We start from the raw sequence: 25,349 nt of genomic DNA, 5'->3' as shown, positions 1-25,349 counted from the left end.
GTACAAAAATATTCATATTTTCTAATTTTTATTATATATGTTATTTAATGGAAATTGGTTATTTAGAAATACAGTTAGAGAAATTAAATATATTATTTGTGTATATTTATGTACTATCCACATTTTGAGTAAGTTTGGCTTGCTTTGATTCTGAAAGGAAGGACTACTGGATTGGGACAGTTTTACTGAGCTCAAGTCTGTCTGTGCCACTTACAGTCTCTGAGATCTTAGATAAATCACTTTCTTCTGTGAGTCTGTCCTGTAAACCATGGAGGGGTGGGGTGAGCCAGAGACAAAAGAAGTCTTCCCAGTTAGAAGATCCTGGTTATTCATTGATTAGCTCATTTTATATCAGGCATCATGCTTGACCCAAAGCTTATGTAAGTAAGTTCTCTTCCCTAAAATAATTCAGGTGTGAATATTCCATTTCCTGAAATTTATTGCAAATAAAAATAGAATTTGGAATATGTTTTTGTACTTTTTCTGACCCTAAACCACACCTTTGGTGACCCCAGATTTGTTGGGTATGCTGGTTTTAATTTAACTTTGCATGAAATGCAGAGGATTACTTCAGCAGTCTCTACAGAGAGATTTCTTGTATCATTGAAAATACATTGTCATATAACAGGATTTTTGCCAAAAACCTCTAATTTTGAGTTCTAAATTTTAATGTTGATTTGGAACTTCAGAGCAGGTATTTAAAACCAAATATTTTATTTAACTATCGTAGTATGGTTTGTCTAAATGTGTTTTCTACAGAATAAGTCAAATAATGATTTGGTATTTCTCCATGGCACGTATTTCTAACAGGCTTTCTTAGAACTTGAAAATAATGGTAATGAAAATCATTAAAAAATATTTCTAAGAAAGATACAGATAAATAAGACATATTCTCTGTTTTTGGGAGTTTTTAATTCCATGCAAGAGATCAGATATGCGGACAAATGGTAGATAAAGTGAACAGTTTTCAACAGGGAGCTGGTGAGAAGATGCTATGTGGGTTGATTACTTCTGTCTAAGAAAATAAGGGAGTGCTTCCTGGAGGTGATGGTCATTGAATTGATGCTGAAAAAGTATAGTACAATTTGAATAAATAGAATTTGAGAGGGAGACGATCTAGATGGAGCAGATTGAGACTTTAAAGGCTGGTAAAGGCAAGCATGAAATGCTTGGTTCTGTTCTGGAATGTAAGGGAGACTAAGAGGAAAAATATATGGGAGAGGCAGATTAGATTCTATGATGAAGGGCCTTAGGTTTCAGGATAAGGAGTTTTGGGTTATTTGGTAGATATTGAGGAACCCCTCCTGTTAAATGACACTAATTGATACGCGAGTAAGAAAAGGTGCCAGGGAAATGTTTGCATTATTTGAAGTCAAATTTACTGAATTTAGGCATTAATATGTTTTAGTCCTTCTCCCTATGCCAGTCTAAAAGATTATAAAAGCATATATTTGGAAAATCTTGTCAGATATGGTGTATTCTGCAAATACTAATGGTTGGAGAGCTGTTTAAAGATATTTGGTGGATCTGAGTGCTATGAATTTGAAATTGTCCTTGGAGAAACACGAAGAGGACTATCATTGTAGAGGTGGAAGAGACATTGTTTTTAGAATGCTTTCTAAAGACATCTTTTGGTATATATTTAAGAAAACTTGAGTGCTCTTGAGTAAAGAGAAAGTTTGAGATATAATTCTGAAGATATATAAGCCATTATTAATTTGAAGCAGGGTCAGAACCAGAATATTCAAGTGAAGATGTTTAAGAGGCAGTAGAGGATAAAGAGCTGAGTCAAAGAGAGAATGGGAAATTGTACTCACAGGCTGTTTTAGATAATGAAATTAAATAGCAAGCATTTCTTAACATGAAAATGGATTATATACCAGAAGATTTTTAATTTTTTTTTTGGTTGATCAGAACACAGACCACACTTTTTTTTGAGAAACCATGTTTCTTCAATTTGTCCTTGAGGTCAGAAAGGGGTGATCATGACCCTTATAGAGCTTGCAAATATTATTTGTTAATACTTAATATATTTTTAGAAAATGAAACTTGTTGGGGATCTCTGGGTGGCTCAGCAGTTTGGCACCTGCCTTTGATTCAGGGCCTGATCCTGGAGACCCGGGATCCAGTCCCATGTCGGGCTCCCTGCACGGAGCCTCCTTCTCCCTCTGCCTGTGTCTCTGCCTCTCTCTTTTTCTGCATCTCTCATGAATAAATAAATATTTAAAAAAATGAAACTTGTTAAATCTTAAAAATTGAATTCTCTCTCTCTCTCTCTCTCTCACACACACACACACACACACACACACACACACACACACACTTTTCCTCCCTTTCTTGAAAATTAACATTTGGTGAGACTAAGCCTTCATTCCTACAAATGAGGTAGCAAATGGAGTCATTTGATGGGGGCTACTGGAGTACCTTAAACTTTGTTTTATCTTACACCTAGTTTATAGTTTTCTAGTTTGAATTTTGGGTATTTTATGAAAACATACATTTGGAAAACTTTGTCAGGTTGGGTGTATTCTGCAAAGATTAAAGGTGAGAGAGGTGTTTGAAGATACTTGATGGATGTGAGGGTGATGAATTTGAAATTGTCATTGGAGAAATGGGAAGAGGACTATTCATTGTAGAAGTGGAAAAGATTTTTTAGAATCATTGGTATATATATTAGAAAACTTGAGTGCTGTTTTGTAAGTGGTGTTTTTCTGATCCTCGTGATGTATTTGTTTATCATATTCTTTCTAGTAATATTTGCCTTGAAACCTAAACACTGCATGCAATATTTTTTAAAGGTGAAACATGTTTGGATTACAAATGAGATAGCAGGAATAGAGTCCCTATCATTCTAGTAGGCTTGGATATCCACCCCTTGTCTTCTATTGTGTGTAAATCCTCTGCAGGACTTCATTTCCTCTTTAACTATTGGTTGTTTCCTTGGGCTAGAAAGAATATTATCAGTCTTATATTTCAGAAGCCAAGCAAAAAAGTAAAAAACACTTAGGTTGTGTTGTGGAGTGTGGGTTAGAGGGAATTAAGATGAGGAAAATTGTGTATTAGTAAGAACTTTAAAGCTGAGTGTCAAAGGAGAGGTGTGGACACGATATATACGTTTGGGAATCATTAGCAACAAGTAGAGGTTAATGTTGGAAGTAGAGTGCTGGTTAAGAACAGAAGAGTAGAATGAAGTCTTTGGAAAGATGACATTGAGGAAGATGACATTTGAGAATAGGAAGTAGCAGACACCAAAAAAAAAGTCTGGGAGGCAGGAGAGGAATCCAGAAAGAGGGGTGTCATGTAAGCCAAAGGGAGAGTTTTAAGAAGGAAGGAGTGAAAAATAAGCTAAGTGAATGAGAGAAGTTAAGCAAACCAAGAATTAAGATTTGCCATTTGGATTTGCCAGCTAGGAGGTGATTCCTATGCTGATTATAAAATGTTTAAATTCCAGGATATGAGGATTCAGTAAGCCTTTGACCATCTGTGTGAATTTGTTAATGTGAAAAGAATAAAATTTTGTTTATTCTGATCCCAACAAAATATTTTTGTCGTGTAATGGCATCATGGGAAAAAAAAGGAAAACAAAAATTTGTTGATAAAAAGAAATAATCAAATGAAAAAATAAACTAATGATACTTTCAGTGAATATATAGTTATCATCTAAACTGGGATACTTTTTTTTTTTTAAACTGGGATACTTTTAAGAAGGAAAGGGCTAACTATGAATAATTATAGTAAGTATGAACCTCATCTATCCCAGGTAATCAAGGAGGAATGCTCACCCTGAATATGGTTCATAATTATTGAGTGCTAACTGTGTGCTAGACACTGAGATGAGTTCTTTACCAGTTTATCTGATTTAATGACTAAGAGTTTTGGCTGCCAATATTAATAATACTTTTTTTTGTATATACTGAATTTACTGACAAACGTGCTGTGTATAATTTTGATGACCTAATGGAGCTTAGTTCTTTATTTTTAGAAAACCCAAAGGTTGGCACCTACTGTATAACAAATTATGTCCTAGGGAATGGAGAAATGAAGATGATTAATACATGGTTCTCATTTTAATGATCTACCAGTATAACTGAGAAAATCTGAGAACAAAATTTCAGCACAATATGGTAAAGTGTTTTGATGATAGTGTAGTTTGTGAAGGCCACAACTTGTATTTTATACATTATGTCCTGTCTTTTTTAGGGTTAAGTTTATAATGTATTTGAACTTTGTAAGGTAGAGTTTGATTTTTGTAAAAAAAAAAGACAAATGGAAAAGAAAAGATACAGCTAATTGTATATATAAGTGGGGTTTTCCCTGTTGTAAAAGTATATTCTGTGTAAGTGCACACATGTGTATGTATGTGTGTGTGTGAGAGAGAGAGATCAGTTCTGTATCACAAAGGGATACATTTCCATATCTATAATGTAATTTTAGCCACACTCAAGCTATATTCTGTGAAGGGTCTGGCATATTTCTCTGACACATCTGGTAGATATGTGTGGCATTAATTAGCATAGGTATTGCTATAAATGACATGTCAGTCCAGGACAACAAAAAGTATTTGTTACTGATGTCAATCATTCATCCTTTGTCATTTCAAAAGGCTTCCCTAAAGGAATGCACGTTGATCTTCGCTGATCTAAAGTACAGCAAAATAATTTCTGTGTTCTAGAAACAAGTGTGGAACTCTACCTATGTTTGAAAAGGCATATGGAAATGCTCATACAGAAAGTGCACGTTTATAAATTTGAGTAGTAAGACTGTTAAGTTAGGCCAAGATTAATTGAATCTCTTGAAAAGAAAACAGCAGTCGTCTGTAATCCTAAAATCTAGTCTTGAGTGTTTTCTTCCTCAAAGCTTTAATTTTTTGGTAGCCTAATTTGTGCTTTTGTTTCACCTTGAAATAATTTTGAGGTATGCTAGGTAAATGAAAGTATTCCTTATGATGGCTAAAAACAAAGGTGATCACACAAGTATCAATCTGTGATTATATTGATGGCTTAAAGAGATACTCTTCTGTCTGCATGTACCTCGTTTTGGTATTTGGCTATTTTGATATAGATATTGATTGACTTTGTTTAGTATAATGCCATTATGTGTATCTTTTTCTAATACCCGCCAAAAGTGTAATACTCTTACATTTCTGAGCAAAAACTGTCTTTAAAAGACATATTTCCCCAAAACATCTATATTTTATTTCCAATTTTTCTCCAGAAGCTCCCCCTACATTCTAATTTATTATTTAATGGAAGCAATATGAATGACTTTAAGATAAGGCAAGAGAGTGTGATCTAGGGTATGGCACAAGTTGAAGACATTTATCTTAATATTTCATTTTAATGAGGCAGAAAATATCCATTATTAGAAAACTATAATTTGATAAAATTTGTAGAATACAATTAATTCTTTTAAAATTATGAATGTTCATACCACCAAAGGGCGGATAATCATACATCACATTTTTGTGTCCTTGTAAAGGTAGTATGTGTTACATTTTTACATCTTATAGACTTGCTAGAGAATTAATATAATTTATATATATAAATTTATATATATAAATTTATATATATAAATTTATATAATTTAGGATGTACCCATGTTATATACTTTAACTTGATCAACATGCTTTGTTTAATAGCAGTTCCTAACCTTTGTACCATCTTTAAAATTTTTACTCCAGCTCTCTTGCCCTGCCTACAGATCCTCTGCTATCTGTTTCTAGTCTGTCTCACACTCTTGAAATCATCTTTTTTTATTATTCCATTAAAATTTTTAAAAATGGATTTTCCTTTACACTTTTCTAATCATCCTGTAATTCTTTAGCTCTAAGACATTAAAATGAATGAGTAAAAATATTTGATACCTAATCGTCTCTGCCAGTCCATTCAAACTCATGGATTTGCAAAATTATGTTAAAGTCTTTTAAAAATACATTTGAGTAGGCTTTTGTAGTCATTTGGATTTTGAATATTAATTTTCTCTTGCTATGCTGCTTAGCCATAAAAATGGAAAAGAGATAGATGTGGGTTTCTTTTAGTGGTGTTAATTTAAAGTACTTGATTTATTTATTATAATATTCAACAATGGCAATTCCTATTTTCTCTGTTCACATCAGATCCAACAGAAAATAATGAGAAGCCCCCACCCACCAGCACAGTAAGAAAAAGTTTGATGCATTTTGTAATAATTGATTAAAAGTATAATTTCCCCCTAGATCAAACAAATAATAGAAGTCTGTTGAAGCTTTGTCCTGACCTATTCTGGAAGTAGAAGAATACCCTGGAGAAAGGAGCATTGTAAGCACAAAGAATAAGACTCCTCAATCCTGGGAGAGAGAATTAAAGTCTAGCCCTCCAAATGTAAGTCATCTGTACTCTATATTTTCCATCTCTCAGTTTTGTGACTATTCAGGTATTAGTAGAAAAATATGTGATAAAAATATTTGGATTTTTTTTTTTTTTTGTACAAAACATACAGGTGTTTTGGTTGGTAACTTTAAATTCCTATCCCTGTTAACATTTTCTAAATAGTAACATAAGGTAATGCCTTACAATAATAATATTTAATGCAAAATGGATTATTTTTAATTTTATCTTCTGGCAGAGAACTATTAAGAATTTTGAAAGTTTGGGATCCCTGGGTGGCGCAGCGGTTTGGCGCCTGCCTTTGGCCCAGGGCGCGATCCTGGAGACTCGGGATCGAATCCCACGTCGGGCTCCCAGTGCATGGAGCCTGCTTCTCCCTCTGCCTGTGTCTCTGCCTCTCTCTCTCTCTCTCTATGTGACTATCATAAATAAATAAAATTAAAAAAAAATTAAAAAAAAAAAAAAAAAGAATTTTGAAAGTATTCTTACGAAAAGTAGGTAACTTCCTTTGATTTAATATCTGCAGTTGTGCCGTAATAATCTCTTTTTGCTCTAAACTTTAGTTCTTTCTTTTTCTTTTATATTTCTTTATATCTGAGAATAAGACTATCTTAATATATCTATTTAAATCCACCTTCCAGTAAGAGAGACATTAAGTCCTTTTTTTCACTTGCATAGTGAAACTGAATTGGAATGAATTTGTATCCATAATCCACTATAAAAATATATAAATTTTGTCAGCTCAGTGTACTGGAAAGACTGATTCCCTATCTTGTTAGGAAGTACTTAAAAGATGTGTTTTCATGATTATATAGGAAGACAGAATTCAGTTGCTGTTTAGAAATTGGTAGAAAGAATGATGATTAAAGGCAATATTATTTTAGGAAAATTATTTGGGAGAAATTTCCTGTCAATTACCATTTTTATCTGAAAAGTTACTTAGTGCATCATCCTTGTGATAAGGCACTTGGTATGTGACATAATGGCTTAACTGCCAGAAACTTGACTTTTGCTTAACAGTTGATAACCCTTCTCATTCTTCAGTGAAAGAGCTCAGTGAAGAGTATTGTTTTGATTTTTAAAAGTCTGAACCATGAAAATCAATACTTATTAGAGATAAATTCAACCAAATTATACAATTCCCACCCCAATTACCTTAAAAATTGAAAGATGAGTTTTTGCATACTTTGAATGTGATTCTTATTCATATAGCATCTGACAAAGTTGTCCAAGTAGTCTATAGTAAGAAATCTTCATAATTTCTAGGTTCATCTGACAGAGCCTTGAGCACTGTGGCCATTCCCAACAGTCTGTAATTGTGAGTTAGGATTTTTGAATTTAGCAGAAACCATGTATAAAAAAAAAAGAAACTTTTTTGGTTATGGTCTTAGATATTTAGTTCTAAATTTTTCTATCATTGAACACTACAAACATTATTATTCCTTTCACTGACATGAAACAATTGCTCCTCATTTACAACTTTAATATATGTTATTGAAAAGTATGATGAAAATTTTAAAAAGTTATTTAAATTTGATGAGTGAGTAGTGAACTCATATTTACAAGTTTGAGGTTGATGGAGGATTGAAAAATATTATTGTTTACAGAAAACTTTTGCTGATCCTCTGCTCTCCAGCAATGAAAATAGATAAAGTATAGCAATGATAACTTGGTTAAATCCCATAAGCATAATGTTGAGTAAAAAAATCTAAACATAAAAAAAATAATGTCTTCTTTACTAGACCTACAGGGCTTAAAGATGTAAGAAGTGGTTACAACAAAATTAAAGATAATAGTTATATTCCAAGTAGGTGATAGAAATTGGGATGTAGCGGCACCTGGGTGGCTCAGTGGTTGAATGTCTGCCTTCGGCTTCGGTCATGATCCTGGGGTCCTGGGATCGAGTCCCACATCAGGCTCCCCATCCTCAGGGAGCCTGCTTCTCCCTCTACTATGTGTCTGCCTCTTTCTCTATGTCTCTCATGATTAAAAAAAAGAAAAAAAAAAGAAAAATCTTTAAAAGTTTGGGATAGAATTTCTAGGAGCTTCTGGTGTGTCAGCTACATTCTGTTCTTTTACTAGGCTGGTAGTTGTATGGATATTTATGCTATGTAAAGCCATTATGAAAAGCTATGTATATCTCTGCTAAGATAAGCTACAAGGCAAGGATGTCCTTACCATTCCTATTTAATATTATACTGGAAATCCTTGCTAAGGTAGTAAGATAAGAAAAGTAGATAAAAGGCATACAGATTAGGAAGGAAAAAATACAACTGTCTATTTGCAGATAACATGATTGTCTATATAGAAGATCTTAAAGAATCAACCAAAGAAAACCTCCTGTAACTAATAAACGATTTTAACAAGGTTACAGAAAACAAGATTAATATACAAGTCACTTGCTTTTCTATGTATCAGCAATGAACAAATGGGATTTGAAATTAAAAATACAGTACCATTATATTAGCACCAACAAAATCCTAAAACCCAGGTATAGATCTAACTAATTAACTAACTATATATATAAATTAAAATTTGGAAAACTACAAAATTCTGAATCAAGAAAATCAAAGATCTAAATAAGTGGGGAGATATTCCATGTCCCTTGAAAAACATACACAATACTTGATTATAATGTCATGTCTTCCTTCCTTGATCTATATATTCAACACAATTCCAATGAAATACCAAGTTATTTTGTGAATACTGATGAACTGATTTTTAAGTTCACATGAAAAGACCAAAGACCCAAAATAGCCAATATAATATTGAAGAAGAGCAAAATTAGAGGACTACACTCCCTGACTGCAAGACTTTTTATAAAGCTACGGTAATCAGGATAGTATGATATCAGTGAAAGAATAGATCGATCATTGGAACATAATAGCCCAAAAATCAGACCCCATGTGTATAATCAACTAATATTTGACAAAAATACGAAGGCAATTCAATGGGGAAAGGACAGTTTTCTTAAAAGTGATACTGGAACAACTGGACATTCATATAAAAAAATCAAGTCTCAAACCTTATACCTTTTACAAAAATTAATTCAGAGTGGGTCATAGAGCTAACTATAAAATACAACATTATAAAACTGCTGGAAGATAACATAGAAGAAAATCTAAGTGGCCTTGGGTTTGGATATGATTTTTTTAGATAAAATGGCAAAGCACAATTCATGAAAGAAAAAATTGCAGAATTGGACTTCATTAAAATGAAAAACTTGCACTCTGGGGAAAATACTGCTAAGAGAATGAAAAGACAAGTCTTTTAGAGTGGAAGAAAATATTTATGAAGCACATGTCTGATAAAAGAGTTGTATCTGGGATCCCTGGGTGGCTTAGCAGTTTAGCGCCTACCTTTGGCCCAGGGAGTGATCCTGGAGTCCTGGGATCGAGTCCCACATCGGACTCCCAGTATGGAGTCTGCTTCTCTCTCTGTGTCTCTGCCTCTCTCTCTCTCTCTCTCAAATAAATAAATAAAATCTTTAAAAACCAGAGTTGTATCTAACATACACAGAAAACTCAAGAAAGCACACAATTCAGTTAAAAAGTGAACAAGAGCTTTAAACAGAGCTAGTGAAAGAAGATATAGAGATGGCAAATAAGCATATAAAAGATGCTTAATATTTATTTCATTAGGGAATTGCAAATTAAAACAATGAGACACCACTCTGTACCTATTAGAATGGCTAAAATCCAAAACACTGACAATACCAAATGCTGTCAAGTATGTAGAACAGCAAGGATTCTCATTGGTAGGAATGCAAAGTGATATAGCCACTGTGGAAAACAGTCTGGCAGTTTATTACAAAGCTAAACATACATATATTACCACACAATCTAGCTATTGCATTATTCAGTAATTACCCAAATGAGTTGAAAACATATGTCCACATAAAAATTTGCACAAGACTGTTCATAGAAGAGTATTCATAATTGGCCAAACTTGAAAGCAACTGGGATGTCCTTCAAAAGGTGAATGGATAATGTGATACATATATTCAATGGTCTATTCAATGATAAAGAGAAATGACTTATGAAGCCACAAAAAGACATGGAGGGAACATAAATGAATGTTACTGAATGAATGAAGCCATCTGAAAGGGCTGTGTGCTGTATGATTCCGATTTTATGACATTCTGGAAAAGGCAAAACTATGGAGCTCATAGAAAGATCAGTGGTTACCAGAGTTGAGGGAAGGGACTTATGAAATGGATTCTTATTTTTTTTATTTCAATTTTTTTTGAATAGGTGGATCTTTAGTGAAACAATTCTGTATAGTAATGTAATGGTGTACCAGATTAATGCAAGATATTAATAATAAAAACTTTATGTATTCTAGAGATAGGGAAGAGAATAAATGGGAACTCTATACTTTCTGCTCTATTTCTCTGTCATTATACAACTGCTCTAAAAAGTAGAATCTTTTAGATAATTCTTTTGCAAGTCTAGTGTAATTAAATTAAAAAGTCTCAATGATTCTGTTAATTAGAATTCTGAGAAAAAGTGAGATAATTTCAGATTTGATCTATCTACACTGACTATTCAGAGTTAAAATGATATCATTTAAAATCAGTATTTTGTAATCTCACAAAGCATGTGTTTTATTTGGGGAAAGTGCTAATGTCCATAAAGGCAGTATTCTACACTTAAATATGCTTAGTAACTTTTTATGACAATTTATTTATGTAGCATAAACTTGTCTTTATTTTAAGACAGATGTTTCAGTTTTGATTTTAAAAATAGTTACATTTGGGGATCCCTGGGTGGCTCAGCAGTTTAGCGCCTGCCTTTGGCCCAGGGCGTGATCCTGGAATCCCGAGATCGAGTCCCGCGTTGGCCTCCCTACAAGGGAGCCTGCTTCTCCCTCTGCCAGTGTCTCTGCCTCTCTCTCTCTCTCTCTCTCTATGTCTATCATAAATAAATAAAAATAAATCTTTAAAAAAATAAAAAATAGATAATTTTTTTCAGTACTATAAGGCAGACTCATTCTGTAATAATAAAATACTCATCTTTATTGAGTTGTTCATAGCTTCTTTCCTTAAATTTTAATACATTTTATGGAGTGGTCTGTCATCCTCAGAAATACTTTTTTACTCAAGTGGGACTTTGATTTGTTAATCTTAACATTAGTATGTTGTAAAAGAAATGAAAAACACAGATGCTCTTTGTATTCCTTTTTTGAATACAAATTTTCAAATACAGATTCAGTTTAAAAGTACCAGAAATGGACTTCCCCTAGTCCCTTTAAAATTTTTCTTTTCTTTCTTCTTTCTTCCCCTCTTCCTCTTTTGCCTTTCTACTTTCTCCTTTCTCTCTCAGTATATTCTACTGTTTAATTATCTAAGAAGTGAATATAATCTTATTTAACTAGTTGACATTAACAGAAACTAGGAATTTATTATTCATAAAAATGAAATAGAAAAATCCCCCTTTTCTTCAGATTCTGGATATAGCTAGGCTCAACACAAATGTCTAGGGAGAATGCATCTGTTGCTATTGCATTTTTTTTGTTTCTCTGAAAACTTGGCATTTGTAATATATCTATGATTTTGATTTGTCTTGGCCAAAACCCAGATTACCAAGGAATTACATTTTGAACATATTCAACTAAGAATTATCTTTGTAGCAACTTTTCCTTTGCCATATTGAAATTTTGGGAATAAAATCAGATTTTGTTTCAGATACCAGCTATGTTCCTTCATAGTGCCAGAGTGATTTTTTTTATGTTAAAGAGATACAAAGCAATACTTAAAATCTAAAATTAATTTTAAGCATATCATGTCGGAAAGAGTCCCATTTTTGCATTTGACAGACCTGGGTTCAAATGTTTGCTCTGCCATGCATTTTTTTATATTAATGTTGGGTAAGTTTAGTATGTAAGAAAATAATAATGATAATGATTTCCTGGGGACACCTGGGTGGCTCAGAGGTTTAACACCTGTCTTCGGCCCAGGGCGTAATCCTGGAGTCCTGGAATCGAGTCCCACATTGGGCTCCCTGCATGCAGCCTGCTTCTCCCTCTGCCTGTGTCTCCACCTCTCTCTCTCTCTCTGTGTCTGATGAATAAATAAATAAAATCCTAAAAAAATAATAATAATTTCCTTATAGGACTAGATGAAGATTAAATCACCAAACACAAAGAATACCTGGCACATAGTAGGTGCTTAATTAATGGTAGTGGTCCGTCTCTTGCTTACTTTCTAAGTATGTAGAAATGCATGTATGAAAAATGTGTATGTTTATATGTTTGTGTTTACATAGGTATATGTATATTTATCTCTTTTTTCTCTTTCTCTTTTCTTCTCTCTGTATCCATCTATGTACCTCTGTCTCTATATATAGAGCAATGTGCAATATGTAGTCATTCATTCCAGTTGTTCTGAACCGGAGGATTCTTCTGGAAAGGATACAGTTCTGGAATTTAGGAAATAGGAACTCTGTCACCACGTGGAAATATTTAAAGACTTATTATTTCTTTGTGCCCTAGTATTTCCATAACGTTATATTAATCTACCTAGAATGTTTATAAATTTTCAAAAGGAGATCTAAAGAATATGTTTCCCTTATAAATTCCCAGCACACAACAGAAGTATTCTCTTTTGATCTCAAGACAAAAAATACAAGTTGGGAGTTGAGTCTTTCTGAAAAATTGACATTTGTTATGATTTAGTTTTCACTAAATAGCAAGGCACTAGTTTCTTGGGGGCAGCTTTATACAACTGTCTCCATTACTGATTTGAATCTTGTAGCATAGGAAATTCAACAAAATCAAGTGTCAATACTCCATGTTCTCTTACAGTAATGTACAAAATGGTGAAGGCAAAACTTCTTGTTAAACCCAAAGTGGATAGTAGCCTCCAAATCTATTTGAAAGAACAGTTAGTTACACATTGAACCTACTTCCAAGTTAGTGATGCAAAATTATATCTGGGACAAGAGCCTTAGTATTCTTGAGATGAATACCTTCTTTTAGTGCATCTATCAATGATCTAGTTTTGTGGAGTTAGCAATTCTACTCATGCAAACCACTATTGCTCATGTGTCCCATTTTGATTATAGCCCTGTGGGACAACATAAAGGAGCAACAAAGTGGTCTTGGATCAAGTATCCAAGAATAGTTTGAAGGTGTGTGTTCTTCACAGATAGGATTTAAGGTCATTTCTCCTGAACTCTTGAAAAAAATGCTTAATGATTTAATTATTGTACAACTTAAAAGACCCAAATTTTCTTTTGGTAAATCAGATTATATCATTTTTTCCCCATATATGAACCATATTTTAGGTTTGTCCAAAAGACATTACATTTACAAGACTTGAAACTTTTGCCTAAAGTAAACATCCATCAGCAGTCTCAGATAACTCAAGCTATGTGAAAACATTTGTTAATCTGTTGATCTGGGCAAATTTGTTAAGAATGTTTTTCACTAAAACATATTTTATATATTCTCTTTTCTCCAGGGTCCAAAATGATAGCTTTAAGATTTTTATTTTAACATATTACAAAAGTGATAGTTTACTTTAAGACTTTTATTTTAAAATATTGTAAACATTCATAAAATAAACAGGCACCCAAATATCGAAATTAATATTTTTCTTTAGATTTCTCTTTTTAGGAAATATAATACCACAAATATAGTAAAAGCTATATACTTTCATCCTGTTCCTTTTTCTCTCTCTAAAGATATTTACTGCACTGAAGTTGGTGTTTATATTCTTACACTTTATTTTCTTTTTTGTGTTTAAGGTGTTTTTGTTGTTTTTGTTTTGTTTTGAGAGAGAGAGAGAGAGAGAGAGAGGCGGGCAGGGGGCAGTGGGAGAGAGACAATCTCAAGCAGACTCCACGCTGAGTGCAGAGCCGGATCGGGGCTCCATCTCACAACCCTGAGATCATGACCTGAGCTGAAATTAAGAGTTGGCTGCTTAAACCTCGGAGCCATTCAGGTGACCCACACTTTTGGCTTTTTTGTGATTTTAAAATTTATGCAGCTGGCATCATATCAAGTCTGTTCTTCTAAAAAAATTTTTCTTTTAAAATTATATTTAGGAGCTATATCCACGCCGATACACAGATCTGATTTTTTGGCTTTTTAAAGTAAGCTTTTATTGATATATATATTGTACATTTATGACTTTTGCAATTGTATATAAAAACTATAAAAATCATAAATTACATCTTGATTAATTTTCACAGAATATATGCATCTGTAGAACTAGTACCCAGCTCAAGAAGTAGCACATCACCAGTACTGAAAGAGCCTCCCCATTCTCCACCAGGGAAACCATATCCTGACTTCCCACAACATAGATTAGTTCTGTCTGTTTTCAAACTTGGTATGAGTGGAATAACTAAGCATACAGTCTTTTGTGTCTGGCTTCTCTGTTTTTCATATTAGATTTACAAGCTCTCTCTATGTTATTGTGTCTGAGTATGTATCCTGAACATTATCTAGTATTCCATTACATGAATATACTATCGTTTATTTCAATTTTATTTTGGGACATTCAGGTTGTTTTCTTGTTTTTAACTATTAGGCCTAATACTACTATGAAGATTTGTGTACATGTCCTTCACATATTATGTGCGTCGCTGTAGCTAGGAGTAGATTATTGTATGATAGGATAGCTATATCATGATGTCAATTTAATGTGTATCGTAGGTTATCAGTATCGTAGCATTGACAATAGCAGACTCTGTAAGCGGTCTTCTGAAGTAGTTGTCAGTTTATCTTCTCACAAACATCTTTATATGGGAGTTCAAGTTGCTCCGTATCTTGCCAACACTGAGGCTTTTATCATTTTTGCCATTTTGGTGGGTAATAATTAACTAGTTTTTAACTGCTTTATCACATTCCATAGATTAATAAAGCATCTTTAAAATCCCTTTCTCAGTAGATGAGCAATTTGATTGTTTTCATTTCTTACCATTTCGAACGATACTATAGTGAATATATCTGCATATCTCTTTATGCACACGTTTGAGAGTTTTGCTAAAGTTATAACTTGAAGTAGCACGTCTGAGGTTTATAATGCCATGCATTTTTTCAGAAAACTGCTATATTTCTCTCTAGTGGGGTTATACTATGAAGTAGTATTTTTAGTTTTATTATAAATTATACTCATCAAGTGCAGAGAATAAATGTTGCTTCTATAAAAGGCATTAGGTAAGATTTAATATCCTCAGATTTCAGGAAAAGTTAGTGAGGAGAGATGAAATTTGCTGTACAGCACCTGGCATATAGACTAAGTAAAACTTCCATTACTGTTTTCACTGTTAAATTACTCATGATTATATTGCTGTAGAGTGCTCATTCTAACGTCCATGCAATTCATGTGACTTCTACCATGCACTTAAAGGTAGCTTCTTTCAATCTTTGACATTTCTTTCTTTACTAGAGTTCTATTTTTTCTGCCTACTAGAGTCATGCGTCCATTTGATCTTGATTTTTGATTACCCAGCGGCATATATAATGAGATAGTTTGGGAGGTTTATATAATTTGAAAAGTTTATATAATTTGATTAATAGATTTACACATTTTTGGCATTCTTATTGAAGATTTGATCCTGAGCAAAATGGTGATAGGGAATCCAAATTTGCTTTATTGTTCCCATTGAGATTTATGAAAATAGCATATGTTTTTATAGTATTTAGTAGATTATCCTAAGATCCTTATATTTTGTATTAGACATAGGAACAGAAGGTCTGTTGGTGGAAGGACCAAAGCAAGACCTTTAATTCAGATTTTTAAATTTGATACTATCAGTGTGGTGGGTCAACATTTGTCTCAAAGAAGGGAATCTAATTAGTTATATTTGTTGCCATTATTTTTTAAAAATAATTTTCATTACTGTCATGGCAGTTGTTTCCGTGGTCCTTAATTAGTCTTGATCTAGTCAACCCCTGGTTTCTCTCTTCAAATGAGAAATGCATGTTGTTATACAGAATCTCTTTTAGTCACTATCCCTCCCTCTTTGTTCATCGTGGACATCAACACTGTTTTCACTAACAGATGTGTTTTGTATTAACAAACCCAATTTTAACTCAAAAATCCCATGTTTATTTTTCAGAATAAAATGGTACAGGTAAATTTAACTGAGAACTCAGTTATTGCCAGTTTCTTACTTTTTCAGAATCTTTTCTATTTAACTGCTTACTAGCAGGCTAGTGTAAAAGACACTTTTGTCTTTATTGTGCTGCTTTAAAAATATTTCTGTTATGTTCCTGTTTTTATGAATATTTTCTTATGATTAAACTGATCTGAATTTGAATTTATCAGTTTTTATTATCTCAAATCTAGTTATATTTGAATGTATACCTGCATAGGTCATGAATTGAAGTGGTCTAAGAAATACAATTTCTCATTAGTTGCATTATTGAGTTGAATGCTAATGTATATGCTTTTTATATGCAAATACCTGAAAAGAGTAATTTTTGTTTTCCATGAGATTTTAAGAATTAGTGTCTAAGGTATTTCATGCTCTCATTATTTCCATGCAATATCATATTGACTCTTCAACCTGTGTCCCCAGTGCCAGAGTGGTGCTGGGATACAGTCCTCATTTTAAAAGTATCTAGAGAGTGAATTGACTTTAATGTTCTTTCTCAGGAAAGGACATTGTCTCTTTACCCTGCACTACAAAGTGAAATGCCTTCTACCTTGACATGCATGGTCTTTGGAAGACTATGTTGAAATGAGTATGAATTTTAACAGCTGAGCAGTTAATATCCTTTAAGGCTGTGTTTGAAGAAAATGATCTTTGTTAAGTGAGCCAAAAATATTGTCTTTGAGTTAAAAAGAACAAATCAAAAAGCTATCATATATTATGGTGGGTTCTTGTTTAGCTTTTAAAAAATGTAGAAATATAAACATTGCCAGTTTAAGTCAACTCCGAGGGAAACAGGGATGATGTCATCAGTGTTGAGGATTTTTTTTTCTGGTGTGTAACTTCTGTGTGATTCCTCTTCAACATTTTTTTGACTTCTGGACCAGTTTCCTGTTCTATAAGGTGGGGATTGAATGGTTGAATAAAGTACTAATTGATTCCTTGACCAACTTTCATTGAGGATCTATGCTAGACCATGCAGTACATAGGAAGATGTGTTGGCATGTCCTAAGTGGGTTTCACCTCTTCTACTATGATCTTTGTAATGGTTTATAAATTTTTATTCCTGAATTGCCATTATATTAGTATTTTGGGAAGGAAAGTATATAATTGTGTATGTTTAGACTGGTAGGCTTAACTAGAAGTCCTTCAATAATATTGCTGCTAAATCTATAGGACAGTTTTAATCATGTACTTTCCTTGAAATATTTAACACTGCTGACTGCTTCCTCCTCTATCATCTCCTGTCCTCATGTCATGTTCTCTCACTTTTTCCTCTTGCCAAGTCTCTTTTGTGAGTCCTTTCTTTGCCCGCCACTTAGACTTAGGTTTTTTTCCTGTGTTCTGTCTTCATCTTCTCACTCTGTATGTACATTATTCTAGATGAGCTCACTTTCCCCAAAGCTTTGAGCTTAGTGTTGGGACTCCCACTTTTGTAGTTCTAGCTTGTAATTCTCTTCTGAGTTTGAGATCTGCATTTTCAAGTGCCTCCTTGATATGTCTACTTACATGTCCCATAGGAATCTATCTAAAATTAAGCTCATTGTAAGGGATGAATCAGTACATTCTACTCCTGAAACCAATACTACACTATGTGTTAACTAACTTGGATTAAAAAAAAAAAGTTAATCTCATTATTAGCTCCTGTCTCACTTATTTTTTTTTTTAAGATTTTATTTATTTATTCATGAGAGACACACAGAGAGAGCAGAGACATAGGCAGAGAGAGAAGCAGGCTTCATGTAGGGAGCCTGATGCAGGACTCAATCCTGGGACTCCAGGATCACACCCTGAGCCAAAGGCAGACACTCAACTGCTGAGCCACCCAGGTATCCCTCACCTATTAAAAAATGCTTCTTTTATGATATTTTTTTGTCTTAGTGATAGCAAGCACTGTTACACATTCAGTTGCTTGTGTCAAAAATATTGGATCACCAGTATTGGGTCACCTGGTCATCTCTCTCTTCTCATCTTCACTCTCCTGGGCCTCTTAAACCTAAATAACCTCCAAATTTTATCACAAATGTATTTCTTTCTGCACATTTCACTGATACTACCCTACTCTAAAACTTTGACAACTGCAATGACTGTTCTTCTCAGTTCTTTAGGCCCTTTCTCCCCTTAACTCACTAGGTAGCAGGATTTAACCTTAAAAATAAAGAAAATAATATTTTTATTTTCTTACTAAAATCTCATATTTGTTTTTCCTTGAACTTAGGGTAAAATACAAACTAACTCTTCAGAGTGGTCTACAAGTTCTTGCAAAAATTGGACCATGTCTCTCCCCCAGCATCATCTTTCTCTACTCAGCCTATTTCTGACTCTTCTTTCTTATTTCACTTACTGTGGCCTAATTTTATTAATTGACGACTTCAGGTCTTCTTGTGCCTTGTGGTTTTTGTGCATGTTGTTCCTTCTGTGGGACTCAGTAACGGATGATGCATGGGATAAAAGATTATGATGATCCTAAGATTTCAAACTTGGTAATTATGTTTCCTTTTTTAATAGACCTTTTCCTAGCAAATTAATATACATAAAATCAAGCATCAAAGTATAACATACATATAAACCCTTTGTAGCCTAACCTTCTATGACCTAAAATATTTCAGAACTCCTCTCTCTGTAGGATTCCCAAAGATATTTGCATTCCATGTTTCTCTGCATGTTCTGCTCTCTTTGGAAAGTGCTTCTGTGCTTCTGTGGTAGGTGAACTCCTACTGTCCTTTAACACCCAGTCCAAACGCAGGTCCTTAGAGACTGTGAGCCTTCACAGTTGTTGGCGGCAGCTTCTTGGATGTTACCTGTGTGTATTTTGCAGCTGTATCTGAGACTTAGCAAAGTTAAGTAGCTTGTTCAGTTATTAAGTGACAGAACCAGGATTTGAATCTTTTCTTCTCTGCCTTGAAAGTGTGTCTTTAACTGTCTTTTGGTAGACACTGTCATTATTTAATAAGTACTTATTAAATACATTTGTTAATAAAAATATAAAATACTATATGACCTAGTTGTAAGAAAGGCTTTTATGGCATCAACAAGAAGTGACTCAAGTGACATAGAAGATAAGGATTTGGAAAAGGGGAAAAAGGAAATCCATATCTGTAGGATGTTTCAACTTCTGAGCTAGTTAGGTTCCATCTTGCTTTGTAACACCCTAAGATACCTCTGGTTCTCAAAAAGAAAGGGGGTAAAATGGTATGAGGCTAAACTTCAGTGAAATAGGCCATGAAATGAATAAATTCATTTTAATTAAAAGTGGCAAATATGTATCATATTTCATATAGATTCTTCTTGTGCTTTAATTGCCTTATGCATTTGTATCTTGCTCCCCTCAACTTGATTGTTAGCTTCTTTTGAACAAAGATACACCTCATCTTTTTTTAGCATCTCCTGTCATGTCTGGTTCTACTTGATATTTTTTTTTTTTTGTAAAATAAATGGTGGTGTCTTATCTCCTTTTAATTTAATTTAGGGACAAAATTTCAAATATTTGCACCAAGTAATGCTGCTGCTAATTCATTTATACATACCAACAGTTCGAAACATTTAATGCATATGAAAAATAGAACTAACTCTTCATTACTGGGTTTAATATCTTTTTGAGAGAGAAAAATACTCAAGTATGCATAATGTCAAGGACATACTCAGTGAAGAAAAGCAGTTTATGTTGGATCTAGGCTAGAAGAATGCTCTATTCTAGCATTTAACTAGTAGGTGAGTTTAAATATCTATGCAACTCTATCTTAGGACTTATTTTGCCTTTTACTTTTCATTTTCTTTTGAATATCAAAAGATATTCACATTTGGAAGGACATATTCTTATTAGCTCTAATGAGTTTTTTTTGGTAAATGAATTGAATATAAACAACTATTGTGTTTGTCCTTTTTTTGTAAGAAAGATTTCAAGCTGAAGATCCTAGTCATATAATTAAAAGGACTAATCCCATTCAATCCTTGAATCCGTCTATAGAAATAGAATTCTTAAAACATATACACAAAAGGGAATATGGTGCCTGTTGAATTTTATATTATGTTCAGTTGAACTATTATACTTCTAAAACAAATTTAATTTTGATTAGGAAAAATGATTCCTTTTTTTGTGCATTTATAAATGTAGACATTGTGGACCAAGCTGGCACTAGGGAAGTTAAGGGGGGGGGGGGGAGAAGTAACACTTGTATTATGTTAAATCAGAGAAATAATTGCACTTGGCAGTTTTTGTTTGCAGAATGCAGGAAAGGCTGAGGGCTTTTGTACAGTTCAAAGAGCACATTCCATAGATACAGCAGTTGTTGGTTGCCTGCAGGGGTCGTCAGGATTGGGGGTGGTGGTAGAGGTCTGTATCACAAAAGTCCAGGCTGTTGGTCTCTGTGTTTGTAAAGAAAAAAAAAAAAATGCTTGCATCTTTTTGAAAAGTTGTTTAGGAATGCCTCCTATCATTTATTTTAAATATAGCACTTTTGCCTCAGAGTCTAATCTGTGTAATAATCAGATGGCATTTGTGTGTAGTCTTTGTTGGCTCTTGTTCTTTAATCATCTGTTTTTAGATGAAGGTTTACATGTTCAAATGTGGGAGCATAGAACTGTGGACTGTTAATCTGTCAGTTAAACTACATAGAAAATTAAAACTGAATGGGTTATATTTCACTACCGTATATTCAATCATCATTTATACAACAAGCATATTAAATAAATTCAACAACTTAACTCAAGCCTCTTAAGAGAGGTTTCTTTAACTAAAAATATGCCAAAGGCTAGCTTTCTCAGCTGGCATGTCGAAACTTATGCTGAATTAACACTTGTATCATTTCCTTACAGAATATGCAAGTTTGAGTTTCTACTGTGAACTGAACTAATGTAGCTGAAAGTTCTCTGAAAGCTATAAATTGTGGGGTAGATATAAATTAGCATTATTAAATTTCTTGAAATGTCTAGTTTACATGATATTATGCAACTTATGTGTGCTTCGTATTTCTTATATCAAGTTTTGGCAAAGTATATCAACATAGTTTCATTAGCTATTTCTTGGATTAAAAAAATAGCTAATTAGTGATTCTCTATTATAATTTTGGTTTTAGGAAAAGCCCCCAAACCTTATCTTGACCTAGTCTTGAATTCATAAGAATTTGAGATAAAGTTCTTTGTTGTGTCCAGTTGTGTGTTATCTAACCTGTCATACTTAATGGCCAGCAGATTAGTTAGTATGGTACAAAACAAGAGAAACATGAAAATTAGAATTTTCTGTTGAACATGCTTCTGTGTCCATTGTCATAAGAACTTCTTTGTTTTCACTTTTTAAAGATCTGTTACTTTCAGAGTAAGAAATGCTGAAAACGTATCAAAAAGGACAGAAACTAGCAGAATCCGTGTTCCCACCATTCAGATTTAATAGATAACTGCTGTTTTGCTATTTTAATTTTAGATATCTTTATTAAGAAATCCTCAAAGATCAAAGTCTTTTTTTGTAGTGTTGAAATACCCATTTCCGAATTGGTTACTTGACAGCAACATCTTAAGGTTCTTAACTGAGATCTTTCTGGTTTTAGTATCAGGCTTGTTAATATAGTCTCCTCAGAATAGGCCCCAGCTCCTTAACAGTGTGTCTTAAAGAAGATCCAAAGCCCCTCTGTCCCAGAATTTCAGCTTTCCTCCTCATTATTTCCATAAGACCTGAAATTGTTTTATTTTTCAATTTTTAGCTATGGGACATTGGGGCTATTATTAAATATAAATGCTTTATGGAGGGAATAACACATTAAGCCATTATTAGCCATTATCATCATCATTCAGAAGCTGAGGTGATGGAAGTGGATTCTGAGAAGAGATGGCTGGGAGGAAGGGAGTGCTTCGCGTTGAGTCCGCCTATAGCTTTTCACAGATGTGTGAAATCAGTCCCAAATGAACACACAACAAAGAATCATATAATACATCTCAGAAATCTTCTCTGGGGCCATATGGGAAAGAGAAACAAATGACAGAAACGTTATGTGTGGTCACTGACTTATTGCAACGTTAAAACCGGGAGTTTCCATGATGTAGATCTGTAAAACTGCTAAGGGAGGCTGCTCTTTGATTTGCAGCACACATTCTTATAATTTCCTAAGTAGATGGTGTTAAACCCATTTTACCAGTGAGAATATTGAGTAACCAGGAAATTAGGTAGCTTTCTAAAATCTTACAGCTAGACGGTTAAATATCCAGAATTTCTGCTAGTACATCCCGTTATTGACTGTACCCTAGTATTTCCTCTGATTCATGGCCTTACCAAAATGTACTTCCACCACTTTAAGCCTATCTAATTTTTATTTTATTTAAGATTTTATTTATTTATTTTTATTCATGAATAACACAGAGAGAGGCAGAGATATAGGCAGAGAGAGAAGCAGACTCCCTGAGGGGAGCCTGATGCGGGACTCGATCCTGGGACTCCAGGATCATGACCTGAGCCAAAGGCAGACGCTCAACCACTGAGCCACCCAGGTGCCTCTAAAGCCTATCTAGTTTTTAAAGAAACAATTCAAACATATACTTTCCCCAAAGCCTCTCCTTCCCTCCCGACCTCCCAGTTCAGTTCTGTCCTTTTCTGTGAATGCTTTCCATACAAAAGTAAGCACAGATTTTTTATGGCCTCCCATATCCCACTAATGTATGTGTGTTTGTTATCCTTTGAAACTGTTTGCTTGGCCCCTTAGATCTGGTCCTTGGGTTATACTTTTTTGGGTTCCAATTATTGCCAGCACAGCACTAAGCACTTAGTGAATGCTCAGTAATGCCTGCTTCTGGATTTAGTTCAGGGCTCCATTCCCAGTACTGACAATTACCAGCTGTGTGATATCAGACAAGTCACTCACTATCTCTGAGCTTTAATTCTCTTGCTTGTAAAAAGGGGATAATAATAAAGCTTATCTCAAAGAGTTGTTATGGGAATTAAGCCAGGCATTGCAATGTAAAACACTTAGCTTAGTGCCTGGAACATAATAGCGTAATAAACATAAACAAGTAATCATAACTCAATAAATGCTAGTTCTTGTTATTGTTGCACAGTGTAATCAGTCAACACTCACAGCGTCAAGGATTGCCTGTAAGAATAGTTCTATTAGAAAAATTCTCTGATTTCGACTTTTGGGTCCATTTGACAAAAAAAAAAAATGTCCCTCTTTAAAGTAAACAAATTCGTAATTCATAGAAGTTGAACTGATTAGAGAGAACCACGCACACACATGCATGCACACACCCTCACACAAACACATTTTATCCATGCTTAGAACTTTGGACCTAACGTAGTAGGTAAATAACCCAGGAATCTCAATTTTTTTCTTGAAGTCATCTATCCTCCCCTTATCTACTGCAATAGCCATCTAACTCATTTACTTTCACTCTTGTCCACTAGCAGGAATCCTTAACTCTGGGTCCTTTGCCTCTAGTGGTTCATGATAGAAGTAAATTTCAACATAATTCCTTTTCTTTCTAATTCTGTGTTTTTTATTTTATGCATTTAACAGCATTATTCTCCAGAAGGCTTTGCAGGCTTCACTAGGCTGACAGAAGTTCTCATGGCACCCACACAGAGAAGAATCTCCACCAGAAATTGAATTTATTTTTCTATAAAGCATGGTTATGGTCTCTACTAAAAAATGTGAATCGGATCATGTCACTCCTCAATGTTAAAATCTTTACGTGTACTGCGATAAAATAGAAGCTTTTTATCCTGACTTGGAGAGGGCCTCCTACTTGGCCCTAACTCATCTCTTGCCACTTTGTTCTTTGCTCACTCTGCCTGTCATCAGTGGTTTTCTCTGATTCTTGAAACCCTTCCTGACTCAGGGCCTTTGCAGTTGCTGTTCCCACTGTTTGGAATGCTCCTCTCCATGCTTGGCCTGCTCCGTATACTGCAGGTCTTAGTGTAAGTAATGCCTTCTCAGGGAGCTTTGGCTGGCCTCCCTATCTGAAGGAACTCCCCACTCTTCTGTTCTCTTGTTCTTTTCCACAGCTCATTTCATTTATTTAGTTATATGTAACAAACAAATACCTTTATTGATGCCTGTTTTCATACTAATTTGTAAATTCCACGGGAACATATAATAGGTAAGTCTTATTTAGGCCGCCATTTAGAATAAAGCCTTATAGATCAGTAAATATCTATTGAATGAATGAATGGATGAATGAATGAATGAATTGGGGGAACATGAATGGTCTGCTATTTGGAATACATGGACTCATTTGTTTATTCATAAACTCATTTATTAGACAAAGAAAAATGAGAGGCCAGCTATAACATTTAAATTCTGAATAGCTTTCAGAGTAATTCATGAGCTACAGATGAACGCTTTAATCTCCTCAGTTATTCAGAAATGAAATGTAATAGTTCATTATATGACAAGGGGAACCACCCAGAAAATCAGAATTCAAAAAATGTGCTTAACTTCTTTTCATATGTTACACCTTCCATCTGCCATACCCTAAGCCTATACCCTATTAACTCTATCTCATGATGACTTTGTCTTATGATTGACTCACTTGATTACCATATACCAGCTTCATGTGTGCATCCATTGAAACTGCTTTTCTTCTATAACATTTATTTTAAAAAGCATCTAATCATTTGTATAGAAAGTTATCTCTCAAACTTATGATAATTAAACACTTTTAGTTCTGTTGCAGTCAAGTTCCTAGAGTCTTTCATTATTATTCTCTAACTTAAAGTATGTTAATTGAACTGATTCTTCTATTAAAATGGAAGCTTCACTTCAGTGATGTATAGATTTGGAAAATAACCCTTTTATATTATATGTGGAAACAAAACCCACAAGTGTCTACTCCTTTATTTCCTACCTCTCTCTTGGGGAAAAATATTCTTCAGTAGAGTTGGAGAAGGCTTGTG

General features: G+C 33.9%; 1 protein-coding gene across 17 annotated transcripts in view; it reads left to right on the top strand.

Annotated features, from left to right (window-relative positions):
- FOXP2 (forkhead box P2) overlaps window positions 1-25,349 on the top strand; it is a 555,034-nt gene that overhangs the window by 61,079 nt on the left and 468,606 nt on the right. For 3 of the 17 annotated variants that reach the window (XM_077856064.1, XM_077856067.1, XM_077856066.1), the window contains exon 2: window positions 6,215-6,359. The exons of the other annotated variants lie outside the window; for them this stretch is intronic. The gene's annotated coding sequence lies outside the window, so the exon portion shown is untranslated. The remainder of the gene's footprint in view (window positions 1-6,214; window positions 6,360-25,349) is intronic. 17 annotated transcript variants of the gene reach the window in all.

Source organism: Canis aureus, chromosome 18 (genome assembly GCF_053574225.1).
Source record: "Canis aureus isolate CA01 chromosome 18, VMU_Caureus_v.1.0, whole genome shotgun sequence".
Classification (NCBI taxonomy): Eukaryota; Metazoa; Chordata; class Mammalia; order Carnivora; family Canidae; genus Canis; species Canis aureus.
The sequence above is the reverse complement of the archived record's forward strand: the minus strand, read 5'-3'. Positions and strand labels throughout refer to the sequence as shown.